We start from the raw sequence: 15,364 nt of genomic DNA, 5'->3' as shown, positions 1-15,364 counted from the left end.
TGGACTTCAGGAAACAGCAGAGGGAACACCCCCCTATCCACATCGATGGAACAGTAGTGGAGAGGGTAGCAAGTTTTAAGTTCCTCGGCATACACATCACAGACAAACTGAATTGGTCCACTCACACAGACAGCATTGTGAAGAAGGCGCAGCAGCGCCTCTTCAACCTCAGGAGGCTGAAGAAATTTGGCTTGTCACCAAAAGCACTCACAAACTTCTACAGATGCACAATCGAGAGCATCCTGGCGGGCTGTATCACCGCCTGGTACGGCAACTGCTCCGCCCTCAACCGTAAGGCTCTCCAGAGGGTGGTGAGGTCTGCACAACGCATCACCGGGGGCAAACTACCTGCCCTCCAGGACACCTACACCACCCGATGTCACAGGAAGGCCATAAAGATCATCAAGGACATCAACCACCCGAGCCACTGCCTGTTCACCCCGCTATCATCCAGAAGGCGAGGTCAGTACAGGTGCATCAAAGCTGGGACCGAGAGACTGAAAAACAGCTTCTATCTCAAGGCCATCAGACTGTTAAACAGCCACCACTAACACTGAGTGGCTGCTGCCAACACACTGACACTGACTCAACTCCAGCCACTTTAATAATGGGAATTGATGGGAAATGATGTAAATATATCACTAGCCACTTTAAACAATGCTACCTTATATAATGTTACTTACCCTACATTATTCATCTCATATGCATACGTATATACTGTACTCTATATCATCAACTGTATCCTTATGTAATAATACATGTATCACTAGCCACTTTAAACTATGCCACTTTGTTTACATACTCATCTCATTTGTACATACTGTACTCGATACCATCTACTGTATCTTGCCTATGCTGCTCTGTACCATCACTCATTCATATATCCTTATGTACATATTCTTTATCCCCTTACACTGTGTACAAGACAGTAGTTTTGGAATTGTTAGTTAGATTACTTGTTGGTTATTACTGCATTGTCGGAACTAGAAGCACAAGCATTTCGCTACACTCGCATTAACATCTGCTAACCATGTGTATGTGACAAATAAAATTTGATTTGATTTTGATTTGATTTGAAGGTGTGACAGACCTAAGGACAGATATAAATGTAAGAAGGGGAGTGATGTCTTATTTCTTATTTCATTACTGAAGAAGATGAGGGGAGTGTGGCTATGGAGAGAGAATTAGAGAGTGATATGGAAAGTGTGTCGCAGGTGATTCCAGAGACAGCTATAGATGTGCTTGGAGAGTATGCAATTCCTTCTGGCAGTACTCGAGACGCAGTCTTGGTCTCTGCTGCTGACAAGGTGGAGCAGCAGCACAGGATTGGTGAATTAGACACACAGGTAGAGATGGTGCAAGGTACTTCTCAGGTGCCTGAACCAGCTTTAAGCCTGTGTGAAAATGACACCAAGGAGAGGGCTGGGTCCACTGGAGTTGACGGCACGGTTAAAGCGCATTTTACAAAAGGCTTGAATGTTGCTCCCCTCATAAGTCCAAGTCATGAGTCGGACGAAGAAATAGAGAGTGAGGATTTTCAGCTGTTTGCTAGAAATAAGAGATCATTGACGAAAGCTTGGGAGGTGATGGGATCTGGTAAAAAGAAAAAGTCTATTTTGAAATGACATGTTTGTCTTTGACTATATTTCTGCATACATTAACAATGATTAAAGTTGCATCACTAAATGGGAACAGTCTGAGAAATATGAACAAATTGGAGCAGGTTTTGGTGTCTGTGAAAGCTGACGTGGTGTTTTCAAGAGACTAATTGGACAGACTCCAAAATGTTGGAGATTAAGAGCAAATGGTCTGAGCTAATGTTTTGTAGTCACGGAAGTGAAAAAACATGTGGAGTAGCTATTTTGGTAAAAAGTGGTTCAAAATGTCAAGCAGGTATATGCAGATAATCAGGGCAGACTTATTGTTATTGAGTTTGAAGTGCAAAATGTCATTTTCCGTCTAATTAATGTTTATGCTTCGAATATTGAATCGGAAAGGAGAGATATGTTTAATAACCTAAGATCACTGTTCAGAAAATTGTATACTGGTAGGAGATTTTAACGTGAAGTGTATTAGAATGGATGTCTCGAGATGTGATAGTTTCAAACATGATTTGTCTAGAAATGCTTTATGGGAATTAGTGAAAAATGAGAATCTTGTAGATATATGGAGTGTTTTCGAGAAGGCAGGTGGTGTTAAATGAACTAAAACAAAGCAGAATTGATTTATGTTTAGTAAAAGAAGATGTGATACAGCAGTTTCAGAAGATGTCATATAATTTTACAGCATACAGTGATCATGCAGTAATGTCATTTCAGATAGGAGAATGTGTGTTTATGGTGGGAGGAAGTGAAAGTTAAAGCAAAAAACAGGAGTATTAGGTACTTTAAAAATCGTAACCGTGTAGATAAGGTGAAAGCAAAAATGCTTAGAAATAGGATGTTACGTGAACTTGAAAAGGCCGATGCTGATCCAGACTATGATGTTGAGAACTATTTGAAAATCCATGCAGAGCTAGGGTTTTATGAAAAAAAGAAATGTTTAGGTGCTATTGTTAGGAGTAAGGCACAGTACGCCTTGGAGGGAGAGAAATGTACTTCCTTGAAAAACGAAAGCAATTTAAGAGTTATATTTTAGAATTGGAAAATGAAAAAGGTGTAAAGGTAAATGATTTTGTGGACATCGTAGATTCAGTTGAATCCTTTTACAGAAATCTTTATAAAAAGAATGATGTGGACAAAGTGTGTGTTGCAAAAGTGTTGGAGAAAATCAGTGCCAAAGTATCTCAGGCAGATAGAAGGATGTGTGATGAAGAGATTTCAATTATAGAAATCAAGGAAGCAATTGAGAACACTCAAGGAAATAAAAGTCCAGGTTTGTATGGTTTAACAAATGAATTCTATAAAGCTTTTGTGGATACTTTGGCACCCATTTTATTGAAGGTTTTTCAGTATATGGAAGAGAATAAGGAAATCCCTGAGTCTATGTCAATTGGTATGTTAACCATCTTATTTAAAAATAGAGGCAGTAGGTTAAAGTTAGAAAATTATAGGCCTATTAGTCTTCTAAATTCAGATTATAAAATCCTGACTCAAGTTTTAGCTAATAGGATGAAAAAGGTGATTGGACGTATTATTACATCAACACAAGCCTACTGAATACCTGGAAGAGATGTTGCAGATGTAATTTGTACAATTAGAGATGTTGTTAAGCAAATGAAAAATGAAGGTGGTATAGTTTTAAGTTTAGATTTTAAGAAAGCTTTTGATAAAGTGGAACATAGTTTTCTGCTACAGACTTTGGAGAGGTTTGGTTTTGGGCCAAAATTTGTATCTTGGATTAACTTGTTGTATAGTGGAGCAAAAAGTTGTGTTAAATGTAACGGATTGTTAACAGATACTTTCCCTATAGAGAGGTAAGTAAGGCAGGGTTGTCCTTTGTCAGCTCTATTGTACAGTGTTTCTACGGAACCTTTAGCTGTTTTAATACTTGGAGACAAAGAGGTGAGGGGTGTTGGAATCCCAGGTGGTGGTGTCAGTGTTATACATCAGTACGCTGATGACACTACTTTTACTGTGAAGGATGTAGGTAGCATTGAAAGCATTATGAAAATCATAGATATCTACTGTAAGGCATCGGGGGCTGAAGTTAATATAGAGAAGACGGAAATTATGTTTTTTGGGGATATCAATGCAAATAAGTGTGAGATTCCATTTAAGGTAGCTAATGATTTTATGAAGGTGCTCGGAGTAAATATTGGTGTAAAGGAGAAAGAGGCAAGGGATATAACTTGGACGGGGATCCTCAATAAAATCAAGCTAACTTTGAATTTCTGGAAAAATAGAATATTAAAGTTAAAAGATAAAGTAATTGTTGTAAATGCTTTGGTATCATCTAAACTTTACTTCCGGCGCCGACAGAGATGGCCGCCTCGCTTCGCGTTCCTAGGAAACTATGCAGTTTTTTGTTTTTTTACGTGTTATTTCTTACATTAGTACCCCAGGTCATCTTAGGTTTCATTACATACAGTCGAGAAGAACTACTGAATATAAGATCAGCATCAACTCACCATCAGTACGACCAAGAATATGTTTTTCGCGACGCGGATCCTGTGTTCTGCCTTACAAACAGGACAACGGAGTGGATCCTATGCAGCGACCCAAAAAAACGACTCCGAAAGAGAGGGAAACGAGGCGGTCTTCTGGTCAGACTCCGGAGACGGGCACAGCGCGCACCACTCCCTAGCATTCTTCTTGCCAATGTCCAGTCTCTTGACAACAAGGTTGATGAAATCCGAGCAAGGGTAGCATTCCAGAGGGACATCAGAGACTGTAACGTTCTTTGCTTCACGGAAACGTGGCTTACTGGAGAGACGCTATCCGAAGCGGTGCAGCCAACAGGTTTCTCCACGCATCGCGCAGACAGGAAAAAACATCTTTCTGGTAAAAAGAGGGGCGGGGGCGTATGCCTTATGACTAACGTGACATGGTGCGATGAAAGAAACATACAGGAACTCAAATCCTTCTGTTCACCTGATTTAGAATTCCTCACAATCAAATGTAGACCGCATTATCTACCAAGAGAATTCTCTTCGATTATAATCACAGCCGTATATATCCCCCCCCAAGCAGACACATCGATGGCTCTGAACGAACTTTATTTAACTCTCTGCAAACTGGAAACAATTTATCCGGAGGCTGCATTCATTGTAGCTGGGGATTTTAACAAGGCTAATCTGAAAACAAGACTCCCCAAATTTTATCAGCATATCGATTGCGCAACCAGGGGAGGAAAGACCTTGGACCATTGTTACTCTAACTTCCGCGACGCATATAAGGCCCTGCCCCGCCCCCCTTTCGGAAAAGCTGACCACGACTCCATTTTGTTGATCCCTGCCTACAGACAGAAACTAAAACAAGAGGCTCCCACGCTGAGGTCTGTCCAACGCTGGTCCGACCAAGCTGACTCCACACTCCAAGACTGCTTCCATCACGTGGACTGGGAGATGTTTCGTATTGCGTCAGATAACAACATTGACGAATACGCTGATTCGGTGTGCGAGTTCATTAGAACGTGCGTTGAAGATGTCGTTCCCATAGCAACGATTAAAACTTTCCCTAACCAGAAACCGTGGATTGATGGCAGCATTCGTGTGAAACTGAAAGCGCGAACCACTGCTTTTAATCAGGGCAAGGTGTCTGGTAACATGACCGAATACAAACAGTGCAGCTATTCCCTCCGCAAGGCTATCAAACAAGCTAAGCGCCAGTACAGAGACAAAGTAGAATCTCAATTCAACTGCTCAGACACAAGAGGCATGTGGCAGGGTCTACAGTCAATCACGGACTACAGGAAGAAACCCAGCCCAGTCACGGACCAGGATGTCTTGCTCCCAGGCAGACTAAATAACTTTTTTGCCCGCTTTGAGGACAATACAGTGCCACTGACACGGCCTGCAACGAAAACATGCGGTCTCTCCTTCACTGCAGCCGAGGTGAGTAAGACATTTAAACGTGTTAACCCTCGCAAGGCTGCAGGCCCAGATGGCATCCCCAGCCGCGCCCTCAGAGCATGCGCAGACCAGCTGGCCGGTGTGTTTACGGACATATTCAATCAATCCCTATACCAGTCTGCTGTTCCCACATGCTTCAAGAGGGCCACCATTGTTCCTGTTCCCAAGAAAGCTAAGGTAACTGAGCTAAATGACTACCGCCCCGTAGCACTCACATCCGTCATCATGAAGTGCTTTGAGAGACTAGTCAAGGACCATATCACCTCCACCCTACCTGACACCCTAGACCCACTCCAATTTGCTTACCGCCCAAATAGGTCCACAGACGATGCAATCTCAACCACACTGCACACTGCCCTAACCCATCTGGACAAGAGGAATACCTATGTGAGAATGCTGTTCATCGACTACAGCTCGGCATTCAACACCATAGTACCCTCCAAGCTCGTCATCAAGCTCGAGACCCTGGGTCTCGACCCCGCCCTGTGCAACTGGGTACTGGACTTCCTGACGGGCCGCCCCCAGGTGGTGAGGGTAGGCAACAACATCTCCTCCCCGCTGATCCTCAACACTGGGGCCCCACAAGGTTGCGTTCTGAGCCCTCTCCTGTACTCCCTGTTCACCCACGACTGCGTGGCCACGCACGCCTCCAACTCAATCATCAAGTTTGCGGACGACACAACAGTGGTAGGCTTGATTACCAACAACGATGAGACGGCCTACAGGGAGGAGGTGAGGGCCCTCGGAGTGTGGTGTCAGGAAAACAACCTCACACTCAACGTCAACAAAACTAAGGAGATGATTGTGGACTTCAGGAAACAGCAGAGGGAACACCCCCCTATCCACATCGATGGAACAGTAGTGGAGAGGGTAGCAAGTTTTAAGTTCCTCGGCATACACATCACAGACAAACTGAATTGGTCCACTCACACAGACAGCATCGTGAAGAAGGCGCAGCAGCGCCTCTTCAACCTCAGGAGGCTGAAGAAATTCGGCTTGTCACCAAAAGCACTCACAAACTTCTACAGATGCACAATCGAGAGCATCCTGGCGGGCTGTATCACCGCCTGGTATGGCAACTGCACCGCCCTCAACCGTAAGGCTCTCCAGAGGGTAGTGAGGTCTGCACAACGCATCACCGGGGGCAAACTACCTGCCCTCCAGGACACCTACACCACCCGATGTCACAGGAAGGCCATAAAGATCATCAAGGACATCAACCACCCGAGCCACTGCCTGTTCACCCCGCTATCATCCAGAAGGCGAGGTCAGTACAGGTGCATCAAAGCTGGGACCGAGAGACTGAAAAACAGCTTCTATCTCAAGGCCATCAGACTGTTAAACAGCCACCACTAACACTGAGTGGCTGCTGCCAACACACTGACACTGACTCAACTCCAGCCACTTTAATAATGGGAATTGATGGGAAATGATGTAAATATATCACTAGCCACTTTAAACAATGCTACCTTATATAAATGTTACTTACCCTACATTATTCATCTCATATGCATACGTATATACTGTACTCTATATCATCGACGGTATCCTTATGTAATACATGTATCACTAGCCACTTTATACTATACTATGCCACTTTGTTTACATACTCATCTCATTTGTACATACTGTACCCGATACCATCTACTGTACCTTGCCTATGCTGCTCTGTACCATCACTCATTCATATATCCTTATGTACATATTCTTTATCCCGTTACACTGTGTACAAGACAGTAGTTTTGGAATTGTTAGTTAGATTACTTGTTATTACTGCATTGTCGGAACTAGAAGCACAAGCATTTCGCTACACTCGCATTAACATCTGCTAACCATGTGTATGTGACAAATAAATTTGATTTGATTTGATTTGATTTTGATTTTGATATTTTGGGAGTTCTAGACATGCCAGAGTGGGTTATAAATGAATTTAGTAATGTGGTGTCTAACTTTATATGGGATGGTAAAGGTGTTAGAATTGTGCAGAAAACATTGATAGCAGACTATGATGATGGAGGTTTAAAACTTGGAGATTTTGACATTAAAAGAAAAGCTATTAGGATAAAAACAGTAAAGAAATATTTGTATGACAGCTTAGATTATGTCTGGAAACATTTTTTCAAAGTCTATTTGGATGAGAGTGGTGGATGTGAAGATAATGGTTTGTTGATGGTTCTTAAAAGGAAAATGTGTGAAAAGGTACCAGATTTTTATAAAGAAGTGCTAAATGCATGGGCAGAGTTGTTGCCTAATGTGTATTATGAGTGTGGGCATATTGACCTAATTATGAATCATCCTGTTTTTTGAATGAGAAAATTAAGTACGAAGAAAAGGTGTTATATAGTGAAGTATTCATGAGTGCAGGTCTTAGACAGATAAAAGACTACACATATGAGGTAATTCCAGGTTTTTTTTCTGAAGAAGCTATTTTTGACACCATCCATGAATGGGATGTAGAGGTGGGTAGGGGAACAGTGAAGAATATGTACGAGAAGATAAAAGAAAGTATAACAAGCACATGGGTGGAGTTAAAATATTTATTTTGTAAGGTAAAGGGAATGATACATAGAAACTGGAAGGGTGATATATGTAAAAAAAATATGTGTGGAATGAATTGGTGTTATTTGGCGCGGCTGGTAAATGCGAGGGTGTTAATGTTGTTTTGTTGAATGTTGCTTTGAGTTTTGTGAGGTATGCTATTGTTTGTAGGAGGAATTATGCTTTTTCTTGAGGGGAAGAGGGTAAGGGTGTGGGATATTTTTGTAGTATTGTTTAAGAAGCGCATAGATATGTTTCATTGTTATGGAAGGGAATGTTTTGATGAAGCTTTTGTGGAGGGGAGTGGGTTGATTTCAAGGGTGGATGGTGGATGAATTACTTTTCATTTTTGAAATGTATTGGTATGTTAATTTCCTTTTGGTTTTTATAGTTGTTCGGTGAGTTGATTTCAACATGCCTGTTTTGTGAGATTAGAATTTAATGTTATGTTTGTATTAGTTTTTGTTGTATTTTAGTTATTTGAGTTCTTTGATTTGATAAGGGGTAAATTGTTCACCTGCCTATGTTAGGCTGGGTTTTTTGTGTATTGTACATTTTATAAAATATTGTAATTGAAACTTTTTTATAATAAAAAACTTTTTTTGTACGCCTGATCTCGTCCGATCTCGGAAGCTAAGCAGGGTCGGGCCTGGTTAGTACTTGGATGGGAGACCGCCTGGGAATACCAGGTGCTGTAAGCTTTTTGTCACTGCCTTGCGGAATTTCAACTCTTTGTCCGTTTTTTCCCACAAGGCTGAAATATGTGCCCTCGCTTTGAAATAAGTACGCAAGGTTAGTTTGTATTTCATCCAACAATCTGTGCTACAAATTATGGCTACAGTATATGCAATTTCTTCCACTTTTTGAGATTACCTTTCGCTTACGGCCATACCAGCCTGAGTGAGCACTTCCTGTTTGGAAAGTGAGACAGGTGTCGGTAATTAAGTCGTGAGTGAGTGAGTGTTTGTTTGCTTGAGAGCTTTTTTGGTTATTTTCAACGTTTTTTGAAGTATAATTTTGATTTTTGCATTTGAAAAAGTTTAAGTTTGGTTCGTTTTTTTTCCCCCTTTGCAGTTTTGCTGCTTGGGGGAGAGTTTTTGGCCTCTTTTTTTGTTTAATATGACGGACAACATGGCAATGACTAACGGAATGGACAAGGACAAAGAAAATGCTCAACGGAAGAAACATGGAGATGAAGGAGGAATGAAATATGGCAAAGAATTTACGGTGGCAGTGGAGTTGATGGGAGAAGATAAAGTTACAACGATGGAATTACTACGTGCGATTAAAGAGGTGTGTGGGGAGGTGGTGGGATGTAGAATGAAAGGAGAAAGAAAGTACGAAATTACAATGCGAAATGGAAAAGGAAAGGATCGGTTAATGGATGGTTTAATGATTAAAGATACAAGGATTATGGCGAGAGATATGATTGCCAATGAGCTAGTTGTATCTTTTATGAATCGTCCAGTATATATCGAAGACAAAGTGATTCTGGATAAGCTGAATAGCTGGGGTGTCACTGCTGTCTCAGAAATAAGGAGGAGAGTTTGGCCAGGTACGGAGATCGTGGACGGGACGAGATTCTGCAAAGTAAAATTTACTGAAATAGTGCAATCGTTGACATATTCAACAACATTTGAGACACTGGAGGGAGGAGAGTATTTCCGTGTAATACACGATAAGCAGGTCAGGGTTTGTCGACTGTGTATCCAGCCTGGGCACATAGTCAAGGACTGCCCTGAGTTTAAATGTTTCAAATGTGGTAAACAGGGTCATTATGCGAGGGAATGTGTTGGAGCGAAGGAAAGTTATTTTTGTGGTGGATGTCGAAAGAGACTAGAGGACTGCGACTGTGGAGAGGTTTTGGCTGATGAGGGGAGTCAGGAACTTTTCGAGGAAGCAGTTGTATCACCGCAGGAAAGAGAAGAAGATGGAGGAGAGGACGTGATGGAGGGTGGAGAGACGGAGAACGCAAGAAGGGAGAAGATGGAACAGAAGACGAATGAAATAGGGAGCAGTATGGATTCAGAAATAAGAAGAGGGAGTTTTCAGGAGGAGGGGGGGGGGGCTGGGTGGAGGAACTGGGGACTCAGAGACTTTGGGGGGGGCCTCGGGCTATGTGGGTGCCTCGGAAGGAGGTGAAGTGGAGGGGAGTGGGATGATGACAACGATTCAGGAGACACAAATGGATACAGGAAGCACAACAGGCACAGGAAAGAAGAGTTCGAGTTGGTTGGAGGAGATGGATTTAGAGTCAATTTCAGATTCAGATGACATGGAAAAGATTGACAGAAAATGGGAGGGCTACAGGAAGAGGAAAGCGGTGGCGGAGGTGAAAAAGGACGGAAAAGGAAGAAAACATGACAACAGGTAGAGAGGTTAATGAGACAATACTTATTGTTTTTATTATTTATTTGGGATGGTTAATTTTATGTCAATCAATGCGAATGGTTTAAGAACAATGGAAAAATTTCAAAGAATAGTCAAAATGAAGAATTCTGATATTTTATGTTTTCAAGAAACACATTGGGACAATTTATGTATTTTAGAAGTTAAAAAAATATGGAGAGATTTTATTTTTGTTAACAATGGTAGGGGGAATTCAAGTGGTGTTGCTATTTTATTGAGGAAGGATGTGGTAGAGAATGTGAAACATATATATAATGATAATAATGGGAGGATTTTAATTTTGGATTTTGAATATATGAATATGGTTTTTAGAATTATAAATGTTTACGCGCCTAATAGTGAAATAGAACGCAAAGATTTATTTTTAGAATTAGGGAAATGGTGTGAGGGGAACTGTATTGTAGTTGGGTATTTTAATGTTAAAATGGATAGACTGGATATGACAAGAGGAGCTATTTTTAGAAGTGATGTATCTAGGGGGGTTTTAAAGAAGATGATGTTAGAAAAAGAAATGATTGATATGTGGAGAGAGGAAAATCCAGACAAAATATAATTTTCTAGAAGGCAGGTGGTTTTAGGGGATTTGAAACAAACAAGGATAGATTTGGTTTTAGTAAAAGAAGGTTTAAGGAATTTTATGAAAGCTATTAAGTATGTTTTTACAACTTTTAGTGATCATGCAGGTTTAACATTTTCAGTGGGTTTAGATTAGGAAAGAACTGGGGGTGGAATGTGGTGTATGAATGCAGGGTATTTAGAAGATGAGGAATATGGGAAACAAATTAAATCTTTGATAGCATGTGAAATGGCGGATAAGCGGAAATAGAATGATAAGTGTTTATGGTGGGACAAGGTTAAGGAAAAAATACAAGTTTTTAGTATAAGATATGCAAGGAAAAAGCGAGGAAGGATGAAAAGAGAAGAAAATGAGTTGAGGGCTAGATTGGATGAAGAAATGGGGAAGTGTGACAGTGAACCTAATTATAATGTAGAAACGTTTTTAGATTTAAAAGCAAAATTGAGTAAATATGAAATAGATAAGTGTAAGGGTGCAATTATAAGAAGTAGGGCAAAGTATGTTTTAGAGGGGGAGAAATGTACTTCATTTTTTCTTGGTTTAGAGAAGAATAAACAGAGGAGAACATATATTAGAGAGATTGAAAATGTAAAGGGTGAAGTTGTTAATGATTATGTAGAGATATTAGAAACAGTGCAGAATTTTTATAAGGATTTATTTAAGAAAGGGGAGGTGGATGAGGGGTGTGTAAAGGAGATATTGGATAGTGTGGATGTGCAAATTAATGTAGAGGATAAACAAATGTGTGATGGGAAGATAACAGTGAATGAAGTTAAAGATGCGATTAGGGGGTTACAAGTAAATAAGAGTCCTGGTGTGGATGGAATAATTGCAGAATTTTATAAAGTATATGAAAGTTTTTTAGCACCTATTTTATTGGAAGTTTATCAATATATGGAGGATAATAATAGTGTTTCAGAATCTATGGTGACAGGGCTGATAATGATTTTATATAAAAATAAGGGGAGCAACTTGAAACTGGAGAATTATAGGCCAATTAGTTTGTTAAATTCGGATTATAAGATTTTAGCTAAGATCCTGGCAAATAGAATGAAGCAAGTTTTAAATGATATCATAGCACCTACACAGAATTATAGTGTGCCTGGTAGAGATATTGCTGATACAATTAATACGATTAGAGATGTGATAAATAAAATGAATCATGATAAGATGGGGGGAATAGTTTTAAGCATAGATTTAAATAAAGCCTTTGATAGGGTAGAGCATGATTTTATGTTTAGGGTACTGGATTAATATGGTTTTGGTAATAGAATAATAGGATGGATAAAATTATTTTATAAGAAGGCAAAAAGTAGGGTGAAGTGTAATGGGGTTTTAACTGATTATTTTATTCTTGAGAGATCTGTGAGACAGGGATGCCCTTTATCAGCTTTATTATTTGTTTTATCGGTGGAACCTTTAGCAGCATTTTAAAAAAAAGATCATCTTATAAATTGTGTACAGACTCCACAAGAAGGTTTTAGTTTGATTCATCAATACGCAGATGATACCACTATAACAGTTAGAGATGAGGGAAGTGTAAAAAGGGTGATGGAGTGTTTTAAAGTATATGGACAAGCATCAGGTGCAAAGGTTAACATGGAGAAGTCAGTTGTAATGTATATTGGGAAGATTAATGAGGGGAATTTTACTTTTAAGGTGGTAAAAGATTATTTTAAGGTGTTAGGAGTGTTTTTAGGGGTGAACGAAATAGAAGCTAGGGATTTGACATGGAGTGGTGTGATAAATAAAGTTAGGAAGGTAGTAAATATGTGGAGGGGGAGGTCTTTGAAGTTAAAAGGGAAAGTCATTGTGATAAATTCCTTGTTGATGTCAATTTTTATTTATGTAATGAATGTTTTGGATATGCCAGAATGGGTTTTATCTGAAATGAATAAGATTTTAGTTGATTTTTTATGGGACGGGAAGGGGGTGAAAATTGCTTTTAAAACTTTGATTGCAGGTTATGAGGAGGGGGGTTTGAAGTTGGTAGATTTAAGTGTAAGGAAAACTGCAATTAGAGTTAAAATGGTACGGAAATATTTATTTGGTGAATTGGATTATGGGTGGAAAAGGTTTTTTAAAGAATATTTGCAAGAGGTAGGGAGGGTGGGGGACAATGGTTTATTGATGAGTATGAAGAAAGAAATGTTAGGAAATATACCGTTGTTTTATAGAGAAGTGTTTGAGGCTTGGGGGCAATTTTTACCAAATATTTATTATGAATGTACCATTTTAGAAAATATTTTAAATCAACCGATATTTTTAAATCCAAAGATAAAGTGTTTGTTGTTTTGTAAATATTTTATGAGGGCTGGGATGAGGCAGATAGGTGACATAGTATATGAGGTAATTCCTGGGTTCCTTCCGTTGCAGGCAATATATGATAATGTGGTTGAAATAGATGAAGAGATTAGTAAAACTACTGTGGAGAATATGTACAAGAAAATATTAGGATGTATTCCTGGGGAGTGGGTGATTTTAATAAATAAAGAGGTGGCTAAAAGATCTAGGGGTTTACCGGTTTTATATTATGAAAGTAATGGGGAGAAACATGATTTATCAGGTTTAAAAGTTAAAATGGTTTATAGTAAATGTATTTTAAAAGAGATAAAAGTTCCTGCGTCGGAAAAAGTGTGGTCTAGGGTGTTTGCAAATATGGATGTGAAATCAATATGGAAGAATGAAAATGTCAAATATAACTCTATCGAGTGTGAAGACAATGATTTTAAATGTAAACATAATAGGATTTTTACAAATGTGGTTTTGCATCAAATAAATAGGGATGTTAAAAGAGAATGTGATATTTGTGGTACAGGGGTGGAACATTTGATGCACTTTTTTGTTGAATGTAGCAGGTTAAAAGATTTTCATGAGTTTTTAAAAGGGCTTTTAGTAAAACATTGGGGGGAGGAGATTTTTAATGGGGTGGAATGGAAGAGATTCTTTATTTTTGGTATTAACGGGAAAAGTAAAGTTTTGAATTTTAATTTGGTTAATTATGTTTTAAGTCATGCTAGATATGCTGTAAGACAAAGAAGGAACATGGGTCATTATGAAGGGAAATGTGTGAGTGTGGAAGGTCTTTTTAGGAGGATTTTGGAAAATGAAACAGAAATAATATATAAATATGGTGGAGGAAATTTTGAAAAACTGTTTGTGTGGGGGAGTACTTTTATTGAAATAATGTCAAATGGGAAACTTGTATTTAATTATTAATTGATATGAGTGAATGATTGTGTTTTAAATTGATTTTATTCTATTATTTTTCTGATTTTGTAAAAGGGTGAATTGTTGTAAATATTGACTATGGCTATGGTCAAGCGGGGCATCTCGTTGAACTCGGCACAGCCTAGAGATTATGGTAATGCCATTGCAGGCTCTGTGTGTCTTTAAGCACCGCACTTTGTCACTCCATCCTTGCTGTGTGTGTGTGTGTGTGTGTGTGTGTGTGTGTGTGTGTGTGTGTGTGTGTGTGTGTGTGTGTGTGTGTGTGTGTGTGTGTGTGTGCATGTGAAAGGTTTTCTTTGACATCTGTTGGGAGAAATGACTGATTTACAGTTCATGAGGGTTACCTAGTCACATGCATGAAATTTTGGAAAGATGTGACTTTTTTAACCCTTAAAAACAGCCACTGTGACCCCTATTAAAGGTACTTCCGGTTGGCACAGGAAGCTACAGTGCCTTGCGAAAGTATTTGGCCCCTTTGAACTTTACGACCTTTTGCCACATTTCAGGCTTCAAACATAAAGATATAAAACTGTATTTTTTTGTGAAGAATCAACAACAAGTGGGACATAATCATGAAGTGGAACAACATTTATTGGATATTTCAAACTTTTTTAACAAATCAAAAACTGAAAAATTGAGCGTGCAAAATTATTCAGCCCCCTTAAGTTAATACTTTGTAGCGCCACCTTTTGCTGCGATTACAGCTGTAAGTCGCTTGGGGGTATGTCTCTATCAGTTTTGCAGATCGAGAGACTGACATTTTTTCCCATTCCTCCTTGCAAAACAGCTCGAGCTCAGTGAGGTTGGATGGAGAGCATTTGTGAACAGCAGTTTTCAGTTCTTTCCACAGATTCTCGATTGGATTCAGGTCTGGACTTTGACTTGGCCATTCTAACACCTGGATATGTTTATTTTTGAACCATTCCATTGTAGATTTTGCTTTATGTTTTGGATCATTGTCTTGTTGGAAGACAAATCTCCGTCCCAGTCTCAGGTCTTTTGCAGACTCCATCAGGTTTTCTTCCAGAATGGTCCTGTATTTGGCTCCATCTATCTTCCCATCCATTTTAACCATCTTCCCTGTCCCTGCTGAAGAA

The 15,364-nt window shown here is 39.5% G+C and overlaps 1 pseudogene; it reads left to right on the top strand.

Annotated features, from left to right (window-relative positions):
- Positions 1 to 8,631: 8,631 nt before the first annotated feature.
- Positions 8,632 to 8,751, top strand: LOC118942456 (annotated as a pseudogene).
- Positions 8,752 to 15,364: the final 6,613 nt, after the last annotated feature.

Source organism: Oncorhynchus mykiss, chromosome 20 (assembly GCF_013265735.2).
Source record: "Oncorhynchus mykiss isolate Arlee chromosome 20, USDA_OmykA_1.1, whole genome shotgun sequence".
Classification (NCBI taxonomy): Eukaryota; Metazoa; Chordata; class Actinopteri; order Salmoniformes; family Salmonidae; genus Oncorhynchus; species Oncorhynchus mykiss.
Note: the sequence above shows the minus strand (reverse complement) of the source record. Positions and strands in the feature narration are given on the sequence as shown.